The sequence below is a fragment of the Apus apus genome, chromosome 1 (genome assembly GCF_020740795.1).
Source record: "Apus apus isolate bApuApu2 chromosome 1, bApuApu2.pri.cur, whole genome shotgun sequence".
In the NCBI taxonomy this organism is placed as follows: Eukaryota; Metazoa; Chordata; class Aves; order Apodiformes; family Apodidae; genus Apus; species Apus apus.
Window position 1 is genome coordinate 110,403,699 of NC_067282.1, and position 26,405 is coordinate 110,430,103.

At 39.0% G+C, this 26,405-nt stretch overlaps 1 protein-coding gene across 4 annotated transcripts in view; it reads left to right on the forward strand.

Annotated features, from left to right (window-relative positions):
* The window catches only part of MAP7D2 (MAP7 domain containing 2), an 83,470-nt gene that overhangs the window by 18,133 nt on the left and 38,932 nt on the right, over nucleotides 1-26,405 (forward strand). The window lies entirely within an intron of this gene.

Genomic DNA, 26,405 nt, shown 5'->3' on the forward strand with positions numbered 1-26,405 from the left:
TTTCAACATGAGGTCTGTGAAGCCAGACCCCTTCAGTGCTGCGGAGGAAGCTCTCTGCATGTAACCGTTCTGCAGCTGTACAGACCCTGCTTTGGTTTCAGTAACTGTTCTCGCCCCTTGTAAGACAGAGATTTCAGCTTCAAGAAGCCTTTGCATAAGCACAACAGTGCAGATAGTGGTTTAGATGTCATTGCACCCCTTCTGCATCCTGCTTTCATGAGGAGCTGTAGTTTGCCGTACTGACACTAAAACTGTTCTTGGATAAATGAAACCTTTTTCTGTATCCTTTGCCAAATACAAGTAGTATGTAATCTTTGAGTTTTCTTGCTGTGGCCAGCTTATGTTACTTTTAAATTCCTTATTACTTACTGTAACTATAATACCTGTGGGAGAGGCACTACTTTTTATTTCATGCTTCAGATGCACAGTGCAAATCTGAGCCCAGTTGTTGGAGACTTTGTACAGTTTTTTTTCTACAATAGAAAAGAGTTGTTTTTTTTTCTTTGGAAGGAGAAGAAAAAAATCTATCAAAATAGTACTTTATTTGAACCCAGGAAACAAACAGCAGAGTGAAGGAGGATATTGGAAAAAAAAGGATAAGGGACAAATCTATCCAATGAAAATACAGAAGAGAGCATAATCTATGGAAAGTTAAATATTAAATAACATTAAAAGGCAAATATTTTTGAGGAGCAAACTGCTAAAAGTATAGAAAGAACAGTGAACACACCACCCCTTCATGCAGACACTGCCAGACTTTGTGGCAGTTGCTGAATGTAGCTTTCTGCAGAATATATGCAGCAAACTTTGTCAAGCCTACTGTCTGTTGCAAAATCTACATCTACTGTGCATTTTGTGCTTTTTTCCTAGTGTCAAGTAATCATCCTGTTTCATAAGTATATAACCATAGTGTAGACTTGCAGAGATTTTGCGATTCTCTCTTAAAGCTAGGAGTAATTTTTGAGAATGAAGATGTAATTATATAGAGACTGTTCTTTTTCCTTATTCAGTATTTTCTGTTTTAATCAGATATAATTGTAATCCTCCATAGCAAAATAATTTCTTTCATATGGGTTCAAAGGGACTTCTGAAGTTTAATCAAGATAAGAATATAAACAACTTCATTTCTTCTGGAAGCTAGGACATTGTCTCTCTCAAACCATCTATAGTAATGCTGTTTTTAAAACATAAGTTGTCTGACTCTCTTGAGCAGAGAAGCATGTAATTGTCAGTTAGCCTTGTTGCATGCAGTTGAGTTTTGTTGTGTTCATACCACTACACTTCTCTCTAAAGACAAGTCAGAGTTCTTGGCATCTGTTTTTTTGTTTAGAAAGCTGTTTATTCGTACTGTTTGCTTTATAAATCAAGGCAAACTGTGTTTCTGATGGGGTTCAAGGATAATGGTTTTTACTGTAAATGGGCCAGTTCTTGCCAAGTTCCAGGGTAAGTGGAGCTAGTGTATTAAAGACTTAACACTATCAAATATTTTCATTTTGTATTCCTGATTTTTTTTTTTCCCCCACATCTGTTTCCTGCATGTGAATTTACATATATGGCCCAGGATGCTTTTTCTATCTCTAGGTTCATAAGTTGTCACCTTCAGGATTGCAATCAATGTTGTATTTGCTGTTTTTTCACCTTCAAAATAACCACATCTTTATCTCCTCTCTGTGCTGTTGTGCTATGTCATAACAGTCCAGAACTGGTCTCTGCAAAGGAAGGCAGTCCATGCTTGTCTCATCCACACTTGGCTCTGTTGGTTTCAAGTTCAAATCAAAGCATGTTGTTGTGCAAAATCTATTCGCTCTCTTAAAATTCTGAACCGTGTTTGGTGAAGCAATTTCTTAGTGAAATCTCATTCTTGTGTGCCTGTTAGATGGACATCTTGTTTTTCCTTTGGACATCTTGTTTTTTCTTCAAGCATCCTCATGATGTACGGAAGTTAGCCTCTTTGTCAGTTACATGGCATTGGAAAACAGTCTAAAATGCTGACATCCCTGAGTGCATTTTTTTGCTGCTTTTGTGAATGCTGCTCCTTCAGGCAAGACAAGTAGAAAGGGGAATCCTTTCCCTGCTTTGACAAATTCCAGACAATGGCACTTCACACTCTCCTTGTGATGTATCCCATTTGTCTTGCTACACAACCCTGAGAAAGCCTTATGCTTAGCCCTGGTTTCTTGAGCTTGGCTTTTTCCCAAGCTTATACTTGTTTTGACTAACCTTAGTCTAGAGCTGTACAGTCTGCTCTGTCTGTTAAAAATCTGGTTTATTTTATGATGCTGTAGACTATATCTTGAGCTTTTCTTTTTTGATGTACCAAAGAATTACTGTTAACAGACATAAAAATACAGCAATATCCGAGAACTGAAGTTTTTATCCTTTAAGAAGGGGCACAGTGCTCTGAACCCCTCTAGGGCTCTGGGATGTGCACATTAAGGGATTTTTCACTGTATTACTCCGTAAGATTGACTGGCTTTGTAAGATGTTCTGAACTAGGGCTTGAGCAATTGCAGAGAATAGAAACTGGAATCTTAAGAGCATGTAGTTAAATCTTCATAATGCCTTAACTTTGTCTTCCCACATACGCTATTTGCTTCTGTTTTTCTTTTTAAAAGCTTATTTTGCCTCTGGAGACTATCAAAGTGATGTTCTTTCTTCTCTAGGTTCTGTATGCCAAAATATTTAGCTTGGTCTGGTTTTTTTGTATGCAGACCATAGAGGATGCTGCTGTATGCTTTGCTGTTGTGGTTTTCAGTGTTCTCAAACATTGCATCACTAACATTATCTTTACAAATAAGTTCAATGTATAAAATAAATTGCATCTCCATTGCCTCAATCAAAAGCCTCTCCTCACTGCCTTGTAGATCCATCTGAGTCCTTGGTCTTTGTTAACCCAATTATATTCTTAGGCAAGTGTAAACATTTAGGTTGGTAAAGCTGAAATACCACAACAGATTTTAATAATTTGAAAGAAGCTCATTGTCATGCTCAGGCATAATATTGCATTTTCAACAAGTTCAAGTATTAAAATCCTAAACCAGGCCCATCAAGCTGTGTGGCTTAGGTGTGGAATTCCCTAATTTAGCAACTCAACACCCTCCTTTTATCTTTGAAGAGCTATGCTGTCACCTCCCTCCCACGTATCAGACACAGCTGCCTGCCTCAGCTGTTATCTGTCAAACCCCTACATTAGATTTGCCAGTCATGGCATGGGAGAGCAATGGTGCAGAAGTGCTGTGGGGCTGGGTGTGCTGCTCAGGCTGTCCTCCCTCTGAAGCATTTCTTCACTTTGCTTCTACTCCAACTGCATGGGGTGGCCCTCCTGCTCCTCTCTGCCTTGCCAAGCCAGTGTACGGTTGCCTTTGCAGGGTAGGCAGAGAAGGCGAGTGATCTGCTGTGTCTGTGTGCAAGTGTAAAACAGAAATCCCCAAAAAAGATCTGCTGCTTGTAGGTTTGAGCTGTTTTGGTTAGCTGTACTCTGGAGTTCCTGGATTGTGTCTACCAATCCACACACATGATTTAGTAATTCTTTTCACGAGGCCAAATATTTCTACTTCAAGCTATTTTGGTGTAGTGTGTAGGATGAAATTTTTCTTGGTAAGTCTTAAAAAGTAAGTAGAAAAAAAATCCAGAATTCTCAGATAACACGCTGAGTGTGTGACAGGCTTGCTGGGTGGGTAATCTACATCAGATATCTATAGAACCCTCATCACCTTGATAATGAAATACTAAATCAGGGCTTTTAGATACGTGGACTTTGTCTGTAGAGACTGTGATGTCTCTTTTGTTCTGTTCTTTACTTCTGGGGTGCCAAGCAGTCTTGCAGTGTAGCTGCGTACTGCTGATAGACTATACGGAACAGGTAAATTCTTCTAAATGCATTTCACAAGGGCACTCTTAATGTGAGCATTGCTGCAGCAGTCTAGAAGTATTTCAGGCTGTCACAGGCAGCAAGCCAGTCCTCTTTGCATCATAGCCTTGCAGGTGGCCATGAATGTGCACCTGCACAAAGCCTTCCTGACCATGCTGGGGATAACTATGTGCCTTGATCCATTGCAGGTTTAAAACATATAGCTATGTGATATATAGGACCCCTCCCCCTCATTCCCAGAAGCAAATCTGGGAGAGTCTGCAATGTAGCCATTATTATGGGTTTTTTGCTATCGAAGTCTAAAAACAACTGTGATACTTCAGGTTGCAGATAGAATCCCATAATTATATCGTAGTATTATAATGTCTTTTAAATTATAATTACTTTTAAATTAATTTACTCCCCAGGAAAAGCTTTTATACTGAGTAGGAGTGTCATTTGTCATTTCTAAATAAATGAATTTCATAACAGCTTGTATGCCTTATGTCAAGCTGCTTATTTCTGATTTAATGAATAATGGAAGAATTGGAGGACACTTCATGGTGTTTTTGTTGTTGATATTTTGTGGGGGTTTTTTAAATTGCATAATTTGACCAACCTTGTAATAGATTTTAATAATTATTAAGTCTGAGGCAAGCCTCTGTTGCCCAAATCAGTATCCCACACCTTGTGAAACAAATAGGAATGACCTGCGTTTCTTCAATCCTACTGACTGAGGCATATATAGAGAGTTATGAAGATCCCTTACATTTGCAAAAAAATGTGTATTTTTGTACAGAAATTAGTTTCTGAGCACCAGAAGGCAGTTATCAAAAATACCATCTTGCTCAGCTGCTATAAGCTGGCCCAGTTCCTCTCCCCCCGGCTTGAAATGAAAGCAATACAGTTACTTCTAACCCTGCTGTGGTTCTAACCAGATATGTAGCTATGCTGACTTATCACTACTTAAATGTGCATGGGTTTGATTGCCTTGTGACCATAGGAAAATAATGCCCTGAGTATGTTAGACTGTTATTTTTGTACTGAACTTGGAGCTATTTTAGAGTAGAAGCAGCAGAGGAGATCATTTGGATGCTACTACAATTATGTATAATAGATGAGAGGCTAGGACTGCTCACTGCAAGAGGAAATTTATTCAGAAATTGGCTACTTAGTGCTATGAAGGCACTTCTTAGCAAATAGGTGATTTTCTTTTTACAGGACTATACAGGCTCACCCCAAATTAGCTACATTAAGATAACCAAGTGTATGTTTTGTGTTCAGGAAGTGTGGAAGTGATGGCTGCAAGACTAGTGACAGTATGGATTCTGTTGTGATTTGTTTGGGTTTTTTTCTTAATTTTGGTCTGGTCTTATTGATAAAGAGGGGGCAGATCTGCAAAGTTGACGTGTTCCTTCCTATTGCTTTCAGGGAGCTTGTGCTTTTAATCGGCATGTAATCTCGGACTCTGCTATGAGTGTGTTAACTCCTTTTGCTCACTGAACCAGTAATAAGCTTCCTAAATTGTTCTCCTAGCTCAGTTCTTGCAGCTGACAAGAGAGCCTGCAGTGCCTGCAGCCTGCCTGGGAGGACCCCAAGCCATTCCCCTCTCCTGCTCCCATTTATCAGTAGGAAGTTTTATTGGAGCTTTTACAAAGCTTTTGTGCTCATGTAAGCCTGTCACCCGCAGTTTTTGAGCATTGCATTGAAGTGGATGTGGAACCCAAAGAGTTGCTTGAAAAAGTGACGTGTCAAACAGGAACTGTAGTTCTTCTATCTGTGTGATATGACATGAAGTTATTGTTTAAAAGGTGGCAAATAAGTCTTTAAAGCTTTAAAACAGAAAGTTGTCCAAGGACTCAGAAATGGTAGCTTTACAGAATCATGTCTTTGCAGACAAGTATGTGTGGGGTGAAAAAGGCAAGAAATGTTCCTTAAAGGAGGTTCAGAGACTGTTAGGCCAAAACAGCTCTAGTCAAGGATGAGAAAGGGAGTTGATTTTCCAGTATTTCTTAGTTACAAACTCACTGGTTTTTTATTTTTGAGTTTCTGAATGATGTCATATTCTCCATTTACACTAGAAATAGTTATCAGGTATTTTTCTATTAAAGGAAATGCACTGAAGACTTCAGAAAAAATATGCATTGAATTGCTGATTTTGTAAGTAGAAACAAGCTGAGACGTCTTCTGTCAGTGGAGGCGGTGAGCAAACTTGGAAGGATCCAATTGAAGATGAGGTTATAGTTATTGCACTTAAAAAAAGTCTGTCATCTGTGCCTTTCTACCTCATGGAAAATAAAAAAAACAGGTGGAGTTAGAATTCTGAGTAGTGCCACAAGTTAAGCCAGCCTTAGTCATAACAAAACAGATGCCCAGTACATCATCTGTGTATATCAGACACGCCATTGTGGAAGGACTTAAACACATACTTGCATCCTTGAAGCTTTTGAGATAAAAACCTACAGATGTTGTTAAATTTGGGTCAGGTCAGTGGAAGGATATTCACATTTGCCAAATACTCTATTTCATGTTAGGCGTGTGTCTGTGTTAAGTTTAAAAAATAATCAGAAGTACTTTGCAAAAACCAACATTCAGACTCTGCTTTAAGGCAGTTTTGCTGTACTGACATTGGTTTAATTTTTTTTAACTTCATTTTTATGCATTTCTTGAGCCCTAAGTGGTCAAATACCGATGCTTATATATATATCTGAAGTGTAAGACAAGGCTTGCAGGACCACTTAAGGTTAAATATCACTTGTTCTTCTGATTGCCACATTCCCTTTTGCCAAATTATTTCAACTGATCTTTCAGAGATTGAATTAATGCTCTCTCTTAATAGCTTTAGCTCTTATCTTTAAAAGAGAATTGTTTATTGAAGAGTAATCAACTTGTCATATCAACTCAATGTCTTTTAAGTACCTTCTGGTATGCATTTTGATTAAGACAGAAGTTGAAAGTTTAAAAATTGAAGCATACATGTATTTTAGAATAAAATATAATTTTGTGGCAGTGTGATATTGAAATACTGTTGTATAGCTTTTGTATAGGAAATAATGTTGTCAAGAATTTTAGGGTATAAAATTCACCAGAATGTTTCTAAAAGCTCTGTATGATTTAAGATCAGCTTGAGTTTTAACTTTATATCTGATAGTCAGTCAGTGAAGTGTGAATGATAGGGAAGAACATGGAATGGTAACGTAGAGAAGACTAATAATGATGCAGGAGACAGATGTGTAGTTTAAAAAAAATCAGAGGAAAGCAAATGGAAAGCTTTCTTTAAACTTACGGTGAGAGGAACAGGTTGTCACTAGAGAATTTATATCCCATCTCTAAATTTAGGCTATTTTTATTGAATGTTTTACTATTAAAGTAGTATGGAAAGCTGGATATTGACATCTTTATACTGATTAAGAATGGTTGTATAATTTTTTCATTAAATATTTCTGAACCAACTTGCTTCAAAAAGAAGAATAGGTCTATTTTCCCAGTGAATCAAGTACAAAATCTGCTTGTCATAGATTCTTGTCATAGAGCACCTAACGTTCTATAAAATACGAGCTTTGAAATATTCATATTTTAATAGTATACAATTCATTTGTTTGCATTGATTCTCTCTTTTCTTCTAATAGAAATTGAAGGGACTATTCCTGTAGAAAATTTTGCTTTATAACCTTGCAACTCTTTTTAAAAAAAAAAAAAAAAAAAAGAAAAAAAGATGAAAGTACTAGTCTAGTCAGCTAGTGTAAGGAAACAAGGGTGCTTTTCTGCTGTGATATTTAAGTCTGTCCTGCCTTAATAATGATTTTAAAAGAAATTGAACAGTGTGTTTTTCAGTTGTACTACGACTGTGTCAAAATATGAGATGTTTGGACTTCTTATAATTTGCAGAATTGCCTTAGATTATTTCAGTGTGCTTGGCTAGGCTGCGCTCTCATGCTTGCAATATTTGAGGATTCCGGTGCAGGTCTGTGCCTGTAACTTCAGGAGCAGAACAACATCCACCTTTCCTTTTTGTCCCTTTCATCAGTGCTGGAGCATGGCCCTTTCCTCGCCTCTTTCCTCTGCCCCGCTGGGAAGAATCAATCTTTGGGGTCATGCAGCAGCAGCAGAAGACACTGGTGTTTATTTTTGTCCTTTCTTTTGGAGACCAGGCATTTTACCTTGAGAAGTAACTGTATTCCAGCACTTAAAGGGTGGTTACAAAGAGGATGGAAGCTCTTTCTTCACAAGGAACCACATGGAGAAAGCAAACGGTAACAGGTACAAGTTGTACCTGCAGAGGTTTCGTCTTCAAAAAGGAATTTTTTTGCAGCCAGAACAATAGTCACTGGAACAGCCACCCAAGGGATATGGTGGCCTCCATCACTGGACGTTGGACCAGATGATGTTTACAAGATCCTTTTCAGCTTAGGCTGTGCTGTGGTTCTATGAACCTGCAACCCCACTCTCATCTTAAGAGGACAAAATTTTGAAAGTAACAAGAAAATCACATACTCGCAGTACCAAAACTGAAGTTTTGGAATAAGATCTAATGTGTGATTTTTGTAAGGAAAGCCCATACTTAGTTTCTCTTGTGTGGCCTGGAGCTGCTCAGGGCTGGGCATGCCTGCAGTGTGGCTGGCAGTGTGGGCTGGACCTGCTGGAGCAGGCTGGGGTGAGAGATTGCTGCAGCTGGCAGAGCCCATGGAAATGTCCAAATCACCTTCCCTGCTGAATGGGGTGGCTGGGTGCTAGGGAGAGACTTCACTTCATAGTCCTGAGGAATAATGCGCATTTTCTGTCTGAGAGGACTTCTCAAGCTCCTCAAAGCAGTAAGAGTGTGTGGGGGGCACCTGAGTTTTGCTTGCAGCTAGTGCTCTGCAGCGTGGCAGCTGCCTCTGACAGTCAGAGAGAGAGGGGCTGGTGGCACTCGCCCTGCCAGGGAAGTTGAGTCCTCACAGTGCCTTGGGAGCTCCCTGGGGCAGTTTGCAATCCAGAGGAGAAGATGTGACAGTGGGATGCGGGGCAGTTGTGCTGGAAGCCACAGGGTGCAGGAATGAAGATGTCACATGTGGTTTGTTTGGGATGTTAGGTTTTGAGGGAAGAGCTCGTGTATTTGTGCTGGGGTGTGGGAAGATATAGGGCATATTAGAGAACTGGCATGTGTTCATAGGCAGGGCCCAAAGGCAGGGTGCTGTTTTAGGTGGAACTTAAATTATTTCAAGGCAGGCAGCGAAAAGATAACTCCATTTCTTGTCTTTTTAATAAAAATGAGGAAAACTGCATAAAATTAGGAGAAACAGCAGAGCGCTGGCACTCTCCAGAGCCAAATTCCACTAAGGTAGGAACAGGGAATGATCCTAATCACACTGAAGAGTCATCTCAGCAGCATTGCATATATACCTGTATTTCTCAGGTGTATATAAACACAACTTGTTTTCTTAACAAAATAAAATCTAAAAATAAGCACTAAATAACATAATCCACCACTGAAGCATAACATATGGTTATTGCTCTTTACACCACACAATCCTCAACATGGCTATAACATGCTCAGTGCTGTCCATCTGGGCAAATCCCAGTCCTGTGGGCAGAGCTGCTGGGGCACTGCTGTGCTCAGGAAGGAGATTTGGGGGTGGTCATTCCTGGTCTGCCTTGCATGTGGTGGAGGTTGTGGCAATGAGTTTTCTGTTGATTTTTCAGATAACCTTGTACATTGGTGAGCGTCCTAGCTTGGATACCAAGTTAAAGGCAGGAAAGTTAAATAAGCCTGCCATGGGATCTTCAGTGAATAAACAAACACAAGGCATTTTAAAAGATAAATGTTTATACAGCACTACTGTTCCTCACTTCTTGTGAGAACTAAAACACATTTCTATGTTTCACTTTTCAATTTCTGTCCCCCCACCTTCTATGCATAGGTATGTGGGGATAATAGATCTATCTACACATGCGTTAATAAATTATTTTTCTAAATCTTAATGTTAACTCTTAATCCTGTAAATCAATCTAAAATGGCTGAGAGAGGAAAAAAAATTAGGGAGCTAATCCAGTCTTTGGCTCTTTATGTAACAGGCAATTCTTCCAATTAAACTCTTCGCCAGAAGGAAAAGTAATATTGAAATAATTATGTGCTCACTGTGAAGTATGTAATCTTGCCTAGAAAGACAATATTTACAGAGTGCTACTCGCTGATTCTTCTGTAGAAGTTAGCTTTGTATGAATCATTGTAAATGACCTATTAATTTTTTCAGGAGTTTAAAAGATGGAAAGTGCTTAGAAAAAGCCTCCATTTGTTTCCAGTGAGAGAAAGGAATCTCGGTTGCCAACATCACTAACTGGAGGTGACTTTGTCAGAAGTGCTTTTTGAGAGTGGAACTGAGTGTCCTATATACACTTCTTGTATTTCTGAGAGATGTTAAACAGATATATCTTCAAATAGTGTTTAGGAATATTGTATTTGAGATTATAATGATATCTACTTAAGTGGTGGTCAAATACATCGTTTAGAGCTCCTCTTCACAATTACTCTTCTCTGTGTTGGCTTCAGTCCGCTGCAGTGACTGTTATGAGCAAGACTGATTAGGAAGCTTTACTTTTTAATAAAAAGAAAACAACCCTCCAGAATGTTTTCTGAAAATAACTTTTAACACTAGCTGTGGTACTAAGGTTGAAAAGAAGAATTATTTTATTTCCCTGCTGTTGTTTTTCTCAGTTGCACTGTGCAGGATATTGTCTCCCATGTGGCTAGATCTACATGGTATTAATAATCAGAGTTGTTTGCAAAGCAGGCTGTTTTCATTTTCATCTAAATACATTCTGGTTTCAAACTGAAGCTTCTGAAATTTTCTCCTCAGTCTACCTTTATCAGTTTCAGAACTTGCTGTAGTTGTGTTGTATGTATGTATGGGGTGGTCTTGTTTTGATTTTTTTATTTTTTTTGTTAATATGTGGGCTTTCTTTGACTAGGCTTTGATATACACATCGCCTTGGACTTTCTGAGATGCAGGTTTTAATAGGGAAGTAGCTCTGATCTTTTAGCTAAACTGCCCTGATGGATAATACAAGATAGGAATCTGCCCTCAGCAAGTGTGTGTTTGAGACACCCTTCCTCTTGCTTTTTAAGGTGGCAAAATAAAAAGACTTCTATTTCAGTACTCCAAACCTGGTGATTATTGTTGACACTCCAGCCCTTAGTCTGGGAAAATGTCATGAGCAGTAAAACTTAGGAAGAAACAGCGGGGTTAATACAAGGTGGGGGGGAACCCAAAACACTGCTGTATTAGGTATCTAATGTTTTCCCTGAACTCATCTTTATCTGATCACATCTCATTATGCAGGAGACGCTGCTGGGTTTTTTGGGATGTGCATTGTAGAGTGTTAACGGCTTTTCTTCCCTTCTATTACCTGCTGGTGGACCCTGTGCAGTGAGCAAATGGATGATTTGCTGGCTTCTGGTTAGTTGTGCACCAGCAGCCGTTCCTGCGTGTTAACCACATTGTTTATTTATTACCATCTTTTGTGTATAAAGTATTTGGCTCAGTATGATCATAGCCCTGGGTAGTGGGCCTCTATGGCTTATTAAGATAGAAATAGAGAATGCAGTAATACCAGTTTTGAACACTTCCATTTTTGTCAAAAGTACTTCACACTTTATAGTCTCTATTCAAAACAAAACAAAACAACCAAAAAAAACACTATAAAGTGTGTTTTTGCTGTAACCTGATTCACATAAAAGTTGGACTTGGGAAGACATCTGTCTTTAAAAATGTCTAAAACCTGGTATGCTACTTGCTTTTGACATAGCTATTTTACTCAGTTGTCATCTAGTGGATGAACTAGCAGAATAATACCCTATTTCTGGAATGGTTTTTTGTTTTATATGGTGAAAAATCATCTTGTTTTATGTCAGTTAGTGCTTCCTGGAAGCAATAGTGGAAAAGAGGGTGCAGGGTTTTGTTGCAGTAAGCGGTATGAGAAATAAAAAGAATCCTGGGAGAAGGGCTGAACTTATGGGTCCTCTGCCTTTACAGGGCTCTTCAGCTCTAGTGTGGTGCCTGTGCCCTCTATATATATATATACAGTGCTGCCTCCTGGGCAGCAGGTAGCTGGAGATGTCAAGTTGAGCACTCTGGTTCTCCCACATGAAACAAAGGAGTAACTCGGTGTTTCATTTTGGAACTGGTGCGGTACATTGCTGTGCCCCCTTCCCACAATGATGTCCTGCAGGGCTCAGGCAGGGTGGGCACAGCAAGATGCTGCAAGTGGGGGCCAGTGATGGTCCCATGCTGGCTGGGTCATCATTTGGGCCCAGGGCTCCCAGCTAAGAACAGGAGTTGGACTGGAGATGAGGCTATCTGAGACATAGCATAGTCCAGAGGTGGCCTTCAGCCAGTCTGCAACCTCAGTTGGGATGCATCCGTATGGCATTGATCCCCTCTCTGTGTCAGAGGTGTCTTCAAGGGGGCAGTGACCTGCATAAAACATCTCTTCATAAAAAAGTTGACTGATGGAATGGAAAGGACAGATTGGTGCAAGGGGCAGTTTCAGTGTTTATCTAGAACTCTTGTGCTGTCCAGTAGACCTGTTACTATGTGGGTGATCAGGGTGCTTGGACCTTGGCATCTGTGGGGACTACAGAGGACTTCAAGTAGTGTGTTTTGGTTTTTGCTTGTAAATTCTTTTGGATTAACCCTTTATTTTGTCCTGTGTCTGTTCAGTTTGTGAAAAGGATGAATTCTTAATTAAGGGTTTGCCAAGTAATGTTCAATAACTCATTGCTTGTAAATTAGTTTTATATTGCATAATTCATGGGAAATTAGTTAATCATGTGAAACTCATCTACAGCTACACTACAGTCACTTTTGAGGTAGAAAATAGCTGCTTGTCTTTTTCCTATGATAGCAATAGGATGTGTTTGTATACATGGTAGATCCTAACTAACTATATTGCAAACCAAAAGAAATGTGATTAAAAGATAGTCTAACTTGAATCTAGCAATTTATTAATTTTTTAATTAAATTGGTATGTTGCTGGAACAAAAAAAATCAATTTTTATGATATTTCTACAATTGTGTTGCATAATTGTGTCCATTTACACCTACAGTATAGTCTGCTCTGTAGCTGTAATGTAAGTTCTGGCAGCTTGTGCAAGGTCCACAGTCTGGTTGTCTCAGTAGAGACCCCAGAGAGATATTAAGGGCAAAGATAAGGAATGAATTGTAAAAAGATAATCAGCTATGGAATGACTTGTACAGCAAGTTTTATTGGTACAAATGTCACAATACCTGAAGTCCTGTATAAAATGAAAACTTCCTGTTTTATTGCTTTGTGGCATGAAAAGAAAAATAATCAAGTAGGAAAGAACATAGTATTGATTTAGTATTTACATTGGCTCAAGGAAAGATGATGAGATGTAAGTTTTTATAATAATTCAAACTGGATTATTTTGCTATCTTTTTCAGTGCAAAGTGGATGCTACATTATGAGATTTTGACTGTTAACAGCTATGCCAAATAAAGCTTCACTTGTTTTATTTAGAGAATCAATCAGGTTAAATTTCCTGCCAATAAATAGTTGTTTATTAAAACCACAGTTGCAACACATCAGAAAAGGGGGAGAGGGGAGGAACAAAGAACAAGAGAGAATTAAAAAGTAAATCTTAAATAGAAGATAACCAGGCTAATTGTAGGCTTACGAAGTCTAAAGACATATTAGAATAAATTAAGCTAACTGGCCTTCATCTTCCAAAATATACAATTATATTGTGTTTTAGGTAGATAATTTAATTGTGAAATCATGTCATTGAAGTGTTTTCAAAATCAACTAGAACAAAGTATCTCCTGCCAAGCATACGTGACCTTCAATTTCTCACATTCACCATGCATTTATCTCTGTGGAAGAGCTTTCTTTTTATCTCATTGTACACATCCATACCACGTGTTACAAGACTGTGTCATAGGTTCAAATAAATCAATATGCCAAAAATGCCAAAAACCCCAAAAAGGTTACATAATTAGCATTGATGTATTCAGTGTGGGGTCTCCCATAGAAGACTCTGTGAATTCTGCAGCCAACATCAGCCTTGGTACATTTATGCTACTGGTCACAGGTGCAGATAATTACTTTGTTTTCTTTCAGAGCTTATTATGTTCTGTGCAAATAATTTCTTAAAGCTCATCTGTTATCACCAGCTTTTTAGCTGAAGTGTTGTTGGATAAACTGCAAGCAATCAGTTTCTCATTCTGATTTTTATAAATAACCCAAAAGAAATTGCCACTGATAATTACTCTTCCATTATTGTTGGTCAGTTTATCTTGGCATTTTAATGTCATGACACTGGATTAAGCTTCTCTTAGTGCTCATTTAATATGTTGTCTCTGCCTTTCTTTTTAAGCCTGTCAGTTTAAATGTCAGGCAATTAACTAGATGCTCTTGAAATCAGTACAGCATAGCATCATATGGTTGTTTCATAAAACTGTGTGTTTAAATGCATGTGTTTTGGCTAATCTTATCTCCTCTCATTTTTTTATTGCCTTTATTCTGTATGAGCTATTCAGAAAATAATGTGCAGAAGAGGTATGGATTTTTCTCTGAACCTTTAGGTTATTAAAAAAATACATCATGCAGATTTCTTTATTTGTTGTTCTTAGCAACTTCCATATTTTTTGGTATTTTTTTCCTAAGTTGTTAGGAGTTTTCTTTTTTCCTAAGGCCATCATCCTTTCCTAAGGCCATCATCACCCTCAAGGCTGGGGCCTTGGAGGCAGAAAACCCTTAGTGCTGTAGGATCATCACACACTGAATATGATGTATCTCTCAAGGTGTACAAATAAATAAGAACTTTAATGTAGGTTTTAAGTATGTGGCTACAATTTCAAGAATTCAGTTGTCTGTATTTCTTCAAAAAAGGGATGAAGCATAGAGGACCATATCTATCTGTCTGTCCATCCATCCTTCTTTTTTCTCACCAGCAATTAGCTATTGAAGCCATTAGCCAACTTCAACCAAACATGAAAGAAGTTACAGTTGAAAGGGTGTGATATATTCCAGCAAAGGTGGTAAAAACAGGTGATGTCACAGAGTGCATTGAAAGCTCATCCCATATTACATGCCCCTCAGGAGAGGGTTAATCCTGAATGCCTGACCCCTGAGAATACTTCAATAGAAACTTCTGTCTAGACACAGACAGAAGACAATCTCGTGTCTAGGCACTGCCTCATAGGAAATGAGCCTTTTTAGTGGCCCATAGCGGTTTTCTCCAAGTTACTTGTTTGAATTACTAGAAGAATAAGATTCTGTGGGCCAAGTTTCCAGCTCTGCCCTTGCGTATGAGTGAGAATAGAAACTTGTGCAAAGTGTTACAAATTCAGATGCAAGGACTAGCAGTGTTCATGTTGCATTCCCGGAATTGTGTAGAAAGGCATAAGGACTAAAATAATTCACAAATTTTGCCTTTGAACCTAACAGGTAGCTTTTCTAATACTGTGATGGAAGATCTGTACAAGCCTTTTAATAGAGGCTTGTAATTTTGGACTGAAACAAAATTTCGGAGCTTCCAAACCCCCTTGCTTTCTAACACTCCTCACCGAAGTGGGAGGCTAGGTGCTAGGCGCGGCTGGGTAAGGATTCCGAGGTCAAGACCAAATAACAACAAACAAGCTGTTATTGAGCAGGCATTCTTTATTGCAGCACTGGGGATTCTCCACCATGAGTGCTCCAACGAGTCAGTGAAACACCCCAACTAATATACAGCAAAAACATGCATATTCAGTTCCATGTCAATGAGTTCCCAGAATTCTTTTACATAGCCAATTCCAGGAAATAAAATGACTATCTTTGTAATTATGCATGCTTGAGGGTCTCCTGTGGGGGTCTTTGTTGATTCTAGTCCTTTGTCGTCTTTGTCCTGGTCTCTCATCCTGGTCCTGTCTCCAGTCTCCCGCTGGTAGATTGCCCCGGTGGGTCAGAGACCACATAAATGTTGTCTGTAGGCACCACAGGGTCTTAGAAGACTTAATGTTATCACAACCTACAGGATGCTTGGCATAGTTGACTGATAGTTTCACAAAGCACCTTATTTTAAAAGCAACCCTAGTACAGCAAATTCATTATCTTAGTAAACTTTTATTAGGCTATATTTCTATTGAATTTACTAACGAATCATTAGGCTCTTGATGGAAGACCTAGAAAGATTGGATTCTCACACAAGATAAAATAACTACATGAGTGCCAGCAGGAAAAGTTCTTGTTCTGCTTTTAAAAGGACAAACATTCATATCCCCACACTAATCTATATGATTGATTAAGAGTTATATCTATGGGCCAACACTGGGGCATCCAAAACCAGGAGCTGTATGGAATACACTTTGATAAGCTGATCAGAAACATAGTTAAAACTGTATGTCTGTACATAATGCTTTTAAAATGAAATAAATTGGCATGGTACACCTACTAAAATGCAAGGAAAAAGGTTAAATACAGTTAACTGTGAAAGCTGTTCCTCCCTATGAGGATTTACTGTGCATATTCCTAGAATAAATTGTTTTGGCTTTGATAATCAATGGATGTTACTCTTCTGCCTGGAGTAAATCCATGGGAAATAATGTGAAGGACAGTAAAAGCTAAATATTAACTCCCCTAATCACAGTCAAGTCCACAAAGGATGAAATTCACTTGATCGTGTCCACTCTGGATTAATCAGCTTTGCTTCTGTTTTGAAGCTTTCAACAAATCACAGGGAATATGTGCTTTCTGCATCAGATACCTGGTAGCTGCCTCTATGTGGAATTATATGCTACTTCAGCAATGCACCAGGTAGGGACAGAGCAAATTGGAGGTTATTTAGATTAGTCCTTGATAGGTGCATGCCATGCTAGTAAGTCATTAACGCTTTACGTTTTTAATGGAAAGATACAGAAATGGAAAATTGCAAATGGATTCTTCCTTTGTTAAATACTCTATATTCACTTTACTCAGCACAAAGAACAAAAGAGAAACACCCCAGAGCCTTCCCCAGTTCTTCAGTCATCACTGACTTAATGAGGGCGGTTGGGGTATAGTGAGAAATAAAGGTTAGTATTAAAAATTAGTTTTACTGTCTAGGGAAAAAAAAATAAAGAAGTAGGCTTATTGTGGAAATAAAGGGCATACTGGCAACACTGTGTCTCTGTAAACATTGCTAGAAGCCAAGCATGTTTTCTTGAGTCTCTAGATCTGCCTTTAATGCAACTCACAGCGCACATCCCAAAGCACAGATGTCTCTCTTGCAGTTTCTATTAAGTTAGGCTTGAAATAAAAAAAAGTTAGTAACAGGACTTGGCAGAGCTGTCTGTGTACGTACGTGTGCAGGGGACTGGTTAAGGTCGATGCTAAACTGCGGAGACTGCCACATCTGAAACCCTTATTCGTCAAGCCTCCAAGAAGAGGCTGCAGAATAGCAAATTCTGGCTGGAGTTTGTTTAGTTGTTATATGTAGTTTTGCCATATTGTGCTTTTGTACAGTTTCTTTGATGTACAAGTTAATTAAGAGTTTAATAGTAGGACTTTTTTTTCATCTCTACCAATTGGCCCATCTGCTAGCAGTTGCTTTCCTGCAGAGGCCCACGGTCCTGCAGGCAGAGACCACAGAAGAGGAAGACAGGTTGTACAAAGACTGATGGGGATTCCCCTAGAACTATCCTGCAACCTCCAAGTTACCTGAAATTTAAGAGATTTACAGCCACTCTGTACCAGTGCTGTGAAAATTTCTTTTTGGTTAAAAGGACCTCTGGCAGCAGAATAATGGCCTTCAGCACCACGCTCCAGTGCTTTGAGCTGGGCAGCCTGATACACTCCAGACTACTACCACAGTGAAAATCCCAACTTTCCTCTTAACCACGAAGGAGAATTTTAACAGGGGCCCAGGCTGCTGGTGTGGTGGGACTGCTGGGGTGTCTGGCCTGTGGGTAGAGTCCTGCTGCTGAGGGGAATATTACTTGGGTCACAAGGCCAGTGGCACTGAGGAGCCTGAGCATGCAAACAGGAGCTCTGTCCAGTGCCCTCTGACTTTCCTGAATGCTCCCATCGGGCAAGCAGCTGGTTTCCTTCATCTTTGTAAATACTGTCTCCTGCACCCCTTTATTTTAAATTACAGCATAGGACGTTCCTGTGAAGGTTTGAAAAGTCTTCATCACTGTCACTGAGAATAAAATGGCAATAAAAGGAGTGGTACACCTCACCTGCAGGTCATCTCCTTGCCCACGGGGGGGCTGTGCAAGACTGCAGTGGCTGCAGAAGCTTCCACAAAAGCTCTTGCTCCTGGAAAAGCAGTTCTGTGCTCTCCCTTCACTTTTGCTGTCTTCATGCACTTCAGTTACCATTTGATAGTTCAACATAGCAGTGAAAATTGTAAAACCACCAAAGTGTAAGATCACTACTCAGTGCCATAAACCAGCAAAGCCTATTAACTGGATGAGGAAATGGCATTTGGGGATTACAAGCTAGCTGTACCTGGCAGAAATGGATAATTACAATTTCCATCTGGTTTGCTGATGCTAAAAATACCTGAATCTCTCAGTGAAATGCCAGTTTTCACTGAGCTGGTTATCTAATACCTATATAATAAATAGGTAACAGCAGCAGATATTGATACATAAATATGTATTGCAATTCCAGAAACGTTTTGAATGAGCAATTGAAGTGTGCTAGACTACACTATAGACATAAAGCATTTGTTTCTAGTTCAATTTTGGTGGCAAAAGTTGTTTGAAATTATTTCTTTCAATTTGTTTCCATTTTGATGTGTATATTCCTAAAGTGAGATTGTTCAGGCTGACTTAATTGAGATGGAGAAACAGATGTTATATAACCCTAAAACACTCCCTTAGATAATTTCTGCAAAATAGCTATGATTTGAGGCTTAATGTCTTACAGTGAGGCTTTTTCTTGATAAGATAGTAAGGTGACCTAGTGTTTACAGTATTCGTAGATATCCTTCATCCAACAAATGTATTTTCCATTTGTTACGATAGCATCTGAGCGATAGGACCTCTTTTCAGACTTGGGTGAGGTATTTGTCTTTTCTAACAAACTAGTTGAAGCTGAAGTCTGTGAAGGTAGTCTGTGCAAGTTCATAAATGCATACATTCTAAATACATGTTGGGACAATTGCTAGTTCAGAAGATATGGAGTGAGTGAATGAAAGAAGAAAAAATTTTTCTAGTGGAAAAAATTTGTTAAATTTGTAATATTGATAACTTTGGGGTTTCCTTGCCTCAGTGTATAGTTTCCAGATACTGACAGCAATTATTCCTAGGTGAATCCTACTTACATTTAGTTTCAAAGTGTTATCTCTGAGTTGGAAGCAGACTTTTGTTTATTTCCTTTTTTTTATCCATTACAGAATGCATGGTCTTTCCTTCCAGAAAGTTGCTGAATTGATACCTGTTTCATCCCCCCGCCAAAAGTAGCTTGTGGTTGTGCACAGAATTTTAGTATTATTTACTTGCCCAGGAAGTAGGTTTGAAAAGGATGGCTTTCCTTGTACACAGTGTGTGTGTGTAGGATGAATCCATTATCAAGACAGTGTAATAAATGCATGAATTCCTTTTGAATTACACTCTTCTCTTGTTCCCCATTATAAACCTTGTGTAGTTAAGTATCCAAAGGGGCAAAGGACTGTTGTTATTTTTTGTAAGTATTCTTGACGGCTTTTTCTGATAACATAATTAAAGTTGCGACTACATTAATTTAAAAAAAACTACTTCTCCTGCATCTTGACTGCATCTTCAAATTTGATTATCTTTTATACTGAGAATTTCTACATGTACTAGAAAAAAAAATAAAATTAAGCAAGTTGTGGGAGGACAAAAGCCTACATAACAGTAATAAAAACCTTAACCAAAAGAAAACCCCCAAACCCCAGCCATTCCCAAACCTTCTCAACCCCCACTAGAAAAACTAAAAAAACCGAAACCAAGTCACCCCAAAAATTCTGCTTGGACTGTTTTAAAGGATAAGTCTTACAAATAATTCATAGTTGTGATTCTGATGTTGTGCAATGTCCTTTTTAAAATAAAACAGCTTTGGTAGTTGTCTATAAACTTAGATTGTATTGCAGATGTGTAACACAAATCAGCTGTAATTAGGAAAAGTGACTAGACATTTTGGTAGCAACAATTATAAATAAATTAAATTCTTCAAGCCTCTATTTTATTTTATTTTTAGCTATTTTTCTTCTTTTATTTGATTTCAGAATTTCTAGTCAACTGAATTTTTATTTATTTTTTGGTGGAAAAATATTTATGCTAAATTCTACTTCTGCTGATATTCTGTGAAAGATAAAATTATTGAGACTTGCATTAGAGCAGGAGTGGTATGAATATCTACTTGGGTCCCTACCTGTCAGGTTGCTTTGGTCCCGGTGGTAGAGTTGTGCCTACTTCAGTGGATGGTTACTGGAGCAGTAGCTAATTTGAAGATAGCATCAGAGCCCTCAAGAACTGTTAGCTAAGGCTCTGGATATAATGTTTACATGTATGTCTATTTTATTTTCTAATACTATTTTATATGAGGCTATTAACAATAGTTGCCTGTCTGTCTTCTAGCAGAGGAGTAATCCCATTGGTAACTAATTGCTGGATGAAAAATGTGTATAAGCAAAAGGAACTCCCCTTCTTTCTTCTCTCCTTTCTCCCTCCCACTTGTGAATAAAGAGTCTTGGAAGCTGTCATTAGTGTAGAGAAAGGAAGTATAATATCCTCCCTTGAAACAGAATAGGATGGAGAGGCAAGTCTGTCAGTTTTCCTTGTTTACTATCTGTAAAGTGTCTTTGAGCAGGCTTATTCTACATCATACAAAATCTGACACACGTGTCTACTATTTAATAATAGTTAACTTAGCACGTGTTTGCATGTATGCTACAAAGATGGACTTTTCATACGAATGGTACATGGTGTATGAGAAAAGGTTTTCATTTAAACTTCCTGTGAAGTTACTGAATGTGTTTTCAAGTTAGCTGCAGTCATATAATAAATACAAAAATATGAATTAAAAGGAATATGTTTGTGCAGGTATGTTAGCATCTGCTACTAAAATGACTATTCATGAATAGTAAAAGATTACAGAACTCAAGATTAAGATGAAAAAGTTTAAATCTACTTGAATCAAAGTTATTTGCATGCATCATATGCATTCACATATATTCAGACTTCTTTTGAAGACAAAATTCTTCAATTGTAGTAAGGGTGAAAGGATTAATTGGAATCTGTGTTGACAAGGGTAGGAATACAGAGGTTTTTAAAGGAACCACTGAACTTAGAAATTATATATTTAACTTTCTTCATTAACATGAAAGATGCAGGGTTTATTCTGAAGCAACTGAAGTAAAAAATATCCCATATGGTTTAATTACAGCTCAATCTGCACAATTCACTTTCCTCTTTGTGCAGTTTTTTGTGATCACCTGCAGTGACAATCTGAAGGGCCAGGCTAGAAGGGGAGGAAAATCCTAGCTACAGATTTCTGATGGGTCTGGGGTCATTTGAAAAATAAAACTATAAATGTGTGTGTTAAATCTGGGAGTAAGAGACTGGCAAATTCTGGTTAAGCCCTCAGGCTGCTTTCTGCGTGAGATTACAGAAGCCTATGAATAAAACGGCAGTGTAGAACACAAGCTGACAGAGTGCTGCTGCTTTGTGTGTGTTTACCATGTTGTGGGCTGTCTGGTAAGGACCTGCTTAGTCAACTAAATTGTTAATATAGTGTTGTTATTTATCTACTGTTTTCTTTAGTAAAAAAAAGTACATTCTGCTAACGTATCTTAGCCCTTCTCCAAGTGTTCTTGAGATGCATCTGTTGTGTCTGCATGGTGCTGGAGTCTCCGTGGGAGACTGGCTGCACTCACTGTACATAAAGCACTTACTCCCAGGGAGCTGATTAGTTGTCTGTGGAATCACACAGAACTGAAAATATCTGAGTTTTTTATTGTAGCAAGTTTTTCCCTCCCATACATTAAGATACTTGTTACTATATGTGATCACCAACTGACCTATATGTACTTTATGTATAATTTTAATATTATTTGGCCAGTATCTTGGAATGATTTCACTTTAAACTTAAATAAATGTACCAGTAGGATATATTTTGCTACTGTAATCTTGGTCTAAGTATGGCGTACAGCTGAAGTTCTTGATTCAAGCAATTAATTTGAAAATTCAGAGTGGGGATCAGGAACATAAGGCAGGTACTTAGTGACACTTGGTGTCCTAACTGTTTAACCAGAGCATGAAGGTCCCTGACAGCTGCTCTGTCGTATCTGCCAGGCCACCACTCAGACAATTAGCCTGAGGTGTCTGAAATGTCACTGCATTTGGCAACTGAGTCTGCCTTTAATGACTTCATCTACTTAACATCTTTATAAAAACAGATATACCCATCCTGGTATTTTAATTAGAAATAATAGAAAATGTTCCTTTGTTCTTTTAAATTTAAAATCTAACTTGGCAAACAAAAATCAAATTAAGTAGCTGAAACTGGAAAAATTCTGATTCCTTGTATTTAGATTTTTGAGTGCAATACAATGAACAGCTTTTTAAAATAAAGCTTAAAAAAATACAGTTGTGAAATAAGAGGACAATCTACTAAATCTTATTAAACTTACCTGCAAAAACCCTTGTTGTTTGTGCTGTGACTCTATCTGAAAGCCTCTTAGTGACATACCACAATAAAAATTTAGAGAAAGCACCTTCTGCCAATAGAAAGTGTCATTGAGGTACAGTCACATGCAGTTTTATACCTTTTTTCCCCCCTCAGAGCATAGTAAATTACTGAAAACTTGAATGTCACATTTCTGCATTTGATAGTATCCAGAGGGAAGCAGTGGCAGGTGAAAAAGTCTGTTCTTTACTATCTCAAAGCACAGTCTCACAGGAGAGAAAGCAGGTTTTTTAGGGAAAAGTATCACTTGAAACAGTGGAATTTACCAGCAGAACATTGGATGTGAGTGCAAGTGGCATCTTGAGCTGGTCTGGTCTGCTATAGGGACCACCTTGCCATATCCCTGGAAAGGCCACCCATTGGCAGAATGGCAGCCATACTGGGAATTTCACCAACACGGCAACGTCAGTGTAGATGACATACATTGTGTCAAAGGTCTGAAAATGTTGGATGGTGTCATGTAGGGTGGGTGAAGGTCTAAAGGTGTTGAATGCAGTCATGTAGGGTGGCCAAAGGTCTAGGTATGTTGAATACTGTATCATAGAGCTGGCCTCAGGTTCCCTGCCAACTTTCCTTCTACATTGGGATGCCTGCAATCAAGGGCTTTGATATTTGCTATATATAAATACATTGTGAAAGCAAGTGCCATGGGATATTATAGACGACTAAAGCGTATATGGATTCAAAAACAAAGTAGGAAAAAAATTAAAATAAATAAAGTCTCTACCTGCTGGCAGTTTCTCAGGTGTAAATATCAGGAGAGGAGGTGTTTAGGCAGCAGGTTGGTCCTTCTGAAATGTACTCTCAGCTTCCATAACCTGATTGTCCTGCTCAAGTACTTGTTTTCTCAACCAGAAACAGCCTATGGATTTCAAAAGACAGAACTTGCCTTGTGTTTCATCGGAACACGACAACCTTCCTCCTTGTCTTGAGCAACCACCAAGAGGCTTATGCAAGCAGTACGTGGAGTAGAGCAGAGTGTGTGTGGACATGTTCTGGCACTATTTCATCAGTCTGAATAGGTTTGCCTTGCCCATCAAAAAGGATTGAATCAGCACTTGACATGTCAGGTTTTACTTCTGTAAATGTTTATTTTGAAGTAACATTCAAGTGTTGAAATAATTCTGCAGCATTAGCTGGTATATGACTGCTACAGGAATCCTGCTGACATTTTAACTGGTTTTAAGTTACGGTACTTTTCTGTAAAAAGCTTGTTGTAACAAAGTCCCAGAGGAGTAGCTGTCCCTCTTTGGTCAAAAAGTAAGGCATAATCTCAAGGAATGAGCCCAGCAGTTAGCCATGTGGCTTTGAGAGTAGGACTCTTTGGAAGAGGTACTTTTTGGAGGTCTGAGAGGTGGAGTAGGTGTAGCGGCAATTTGTGTGTGTGTGTGCATGCTTCCTTATGGTAAAAACTTCAACGTTGCTACTTGGGCAGTTCCCTTATTTTTCTGTGTGTCTGGGAGTAGAGGGTTATTAGAGACTTTTCCGCCCATGTCTCTTTGCAGAACTCTGGTTGGCACAAGGCACAAACAGCCAGCATTTATGTCCTGACTCTTAAACTTGTCATCTGCTGCTACACGCCTTTCTAACTGAGGGATCAGGGGCTTAGCTGTAAACATCAAGAAGGCTCAGGATAAAGCTGAGTATACAGACTATTAACCTGAGGTCACTTACCACAGTGAAAGCTATTTTGCTGTGGGCTTTTCTTTTCCATTCAAACCTTGCTTTTTCTGCCCTCTGCTGGCAGCTGGTTTTACGAAGCGAAGACGGCGTGACGTTCATGTCATGGCAGAGTTGCCTGTGCTAGCTTGCTCTTTGCAGTCTGCTTTACCCAACAGAATTTGAATTCCTGCCATTAACCAAATTTCTCGCCACCGGGAGCTGCTTGTGCCTATTACATTTGTAGTGTATATTATAGGAAGATTTGTAGTAAAACCACTAATTTTGGCCTTAGAAAATCAGCCCAAGGTTTAAGTTATTACCCAGGGAATAGTTATTCTGTCCTTCAAAGGTATATTTACTTTCTGAAGGCAAGCAGACTTCTGATTTTTCAGCAGGCATGCTGATTCATGAAGTCAAGTACTTGAGTTAAGAAATGCTAGCACTGAGGATGCCTGTACTAATTTAATGCTACCCTAGCTGCGTGCCTGTGCATTTGATGCCTGTACTTATTAGATTGCATACTCTTTTCCTCTACGCGGTGTTTTGCACATTGGTATGTTGCACATGTAATAAGCAGCAGTCCCATGTATTTGTTGTTTAAGCTGTGACATAGTCAAGGCTGGAGTGCTGTTCTCCAAGACAGGCCTCTCATTGTAGTTCTGTCTACTTTACAATTTCAGAAACAAGTGAAGCAAGAAGGGACTTAAAAGGAAAAAAATGCATAATATATGTGTAAAAGGAGGAAATATAAGGATTGTACAGACTGCTTCAATTCTGATACATCCTCATTTCCTAAATATCTGGCCTTACAGCCTTGATCTTCTTTCAGTATTACCTGGGTGGGGTTGAGACATCCAAGCCCTTGAGAAAGCCAACCTGAAAAATTGTGCATTGACATTGGATAACTCTGGCAGTTGTGAGCAAGGCCAGAGCTTTTAGATCCACTTCTATTACTTGTGTTCATGAAGCAATCAAAGTAGAGATAAGTATGCTGTAGTATGACAAGCATAATGGGACATATTTTTGCCAGTAGGTTTCATAGGTAGTTGTTTACAGGAGAGTGATGAGGGTCAGTGCAGGATTTTGTGAACATAATTCATGGGCATGCACTGTCTTGCTGTTCCTCTCCCCATCCCTTCAGCTCATCCCCATCCTGGTTTCCAAACTTCAGGTTTCACTTCCCCATTTGAGTTAAATCCATTGCCACAGAAGATCTTAGCTCATACTTCTGCTTGCCTCTTTCCTTTTCTCCAGCCTCCACTTGCTCTCAAGCTCAGTCTTCCCTCTTTGGGCTCTTCATCCAGTCTTGATTTCGCCTACTCTGTTGCTTCTAGCCTGAACTGTAGGTTTCAAGCTGTTTTGACTTTCAGATCATGGAAAAACTTTCTATTACAGCTGTAATTTAACTGTGCTGATGGCCAGATTCCCCTTCTTGGCTACTTACTGCAGGCCCCCTGAAAGTAGTTGCAAACCTTCCCCGTAGTTGCTTTACTGAGCTTCCTCCTCTTCTCTCCCTCTTTGTGAAATCTAACAATAAATGGCAGCCAAGTGAACAAACGAGTGGACTAGTATGGAACTGTAGGTTGAGTCTTCAGTAATAAACAGATATTTATTTGATCCACAATTTTTGTAATGAAGCAGCCTGGAAGCTATGATCACAATTTTGCAGAGGCCTGCCTGCTATCAGGTAGTTGCCATCTGTGTGTGCAGGGGAGGATTAGAGATGGTGTTTGAAGGTGCTGCTTGGGGAAAAAGCAAGCTGTTATTCTAATGGGGGACAGCTGAGACCCACGTTTTTCACCAGTCACAAGGGACCACCAGGGCTGGTTTTCAGCCTTCCTACTGAGCAGTGCATTTTATGGAAAGCCACTTTCTATGCATCATCTTTGCTCCCATGGACAGGATGTCCTTGGATAGGGGCCAGTGTGACTTCTCTGGAAGAGAGTCAACAGTTACAGTCTAAATATCTTTGTATTTATCTGGTAACATTCTGCAGTTCTTGGAGCAAAAGGGAAGGGGACTTAATTATAAGTCAGTAACTTGGTGGGGAGTGCAAATAATGATTGCAAAGGATGTAAACTGCTGTGAGACACTGTGCCTGTTTGCACTGCAGCCCTGCTAAGACCCCAGGAGAGCTTGAAAACGAAGCAAAAAGGGAAGGCACTGGAGGCCCTCTGAGCTGTTTTAAAAGGGTACTATCCTCTAGCTGGTCTATCAA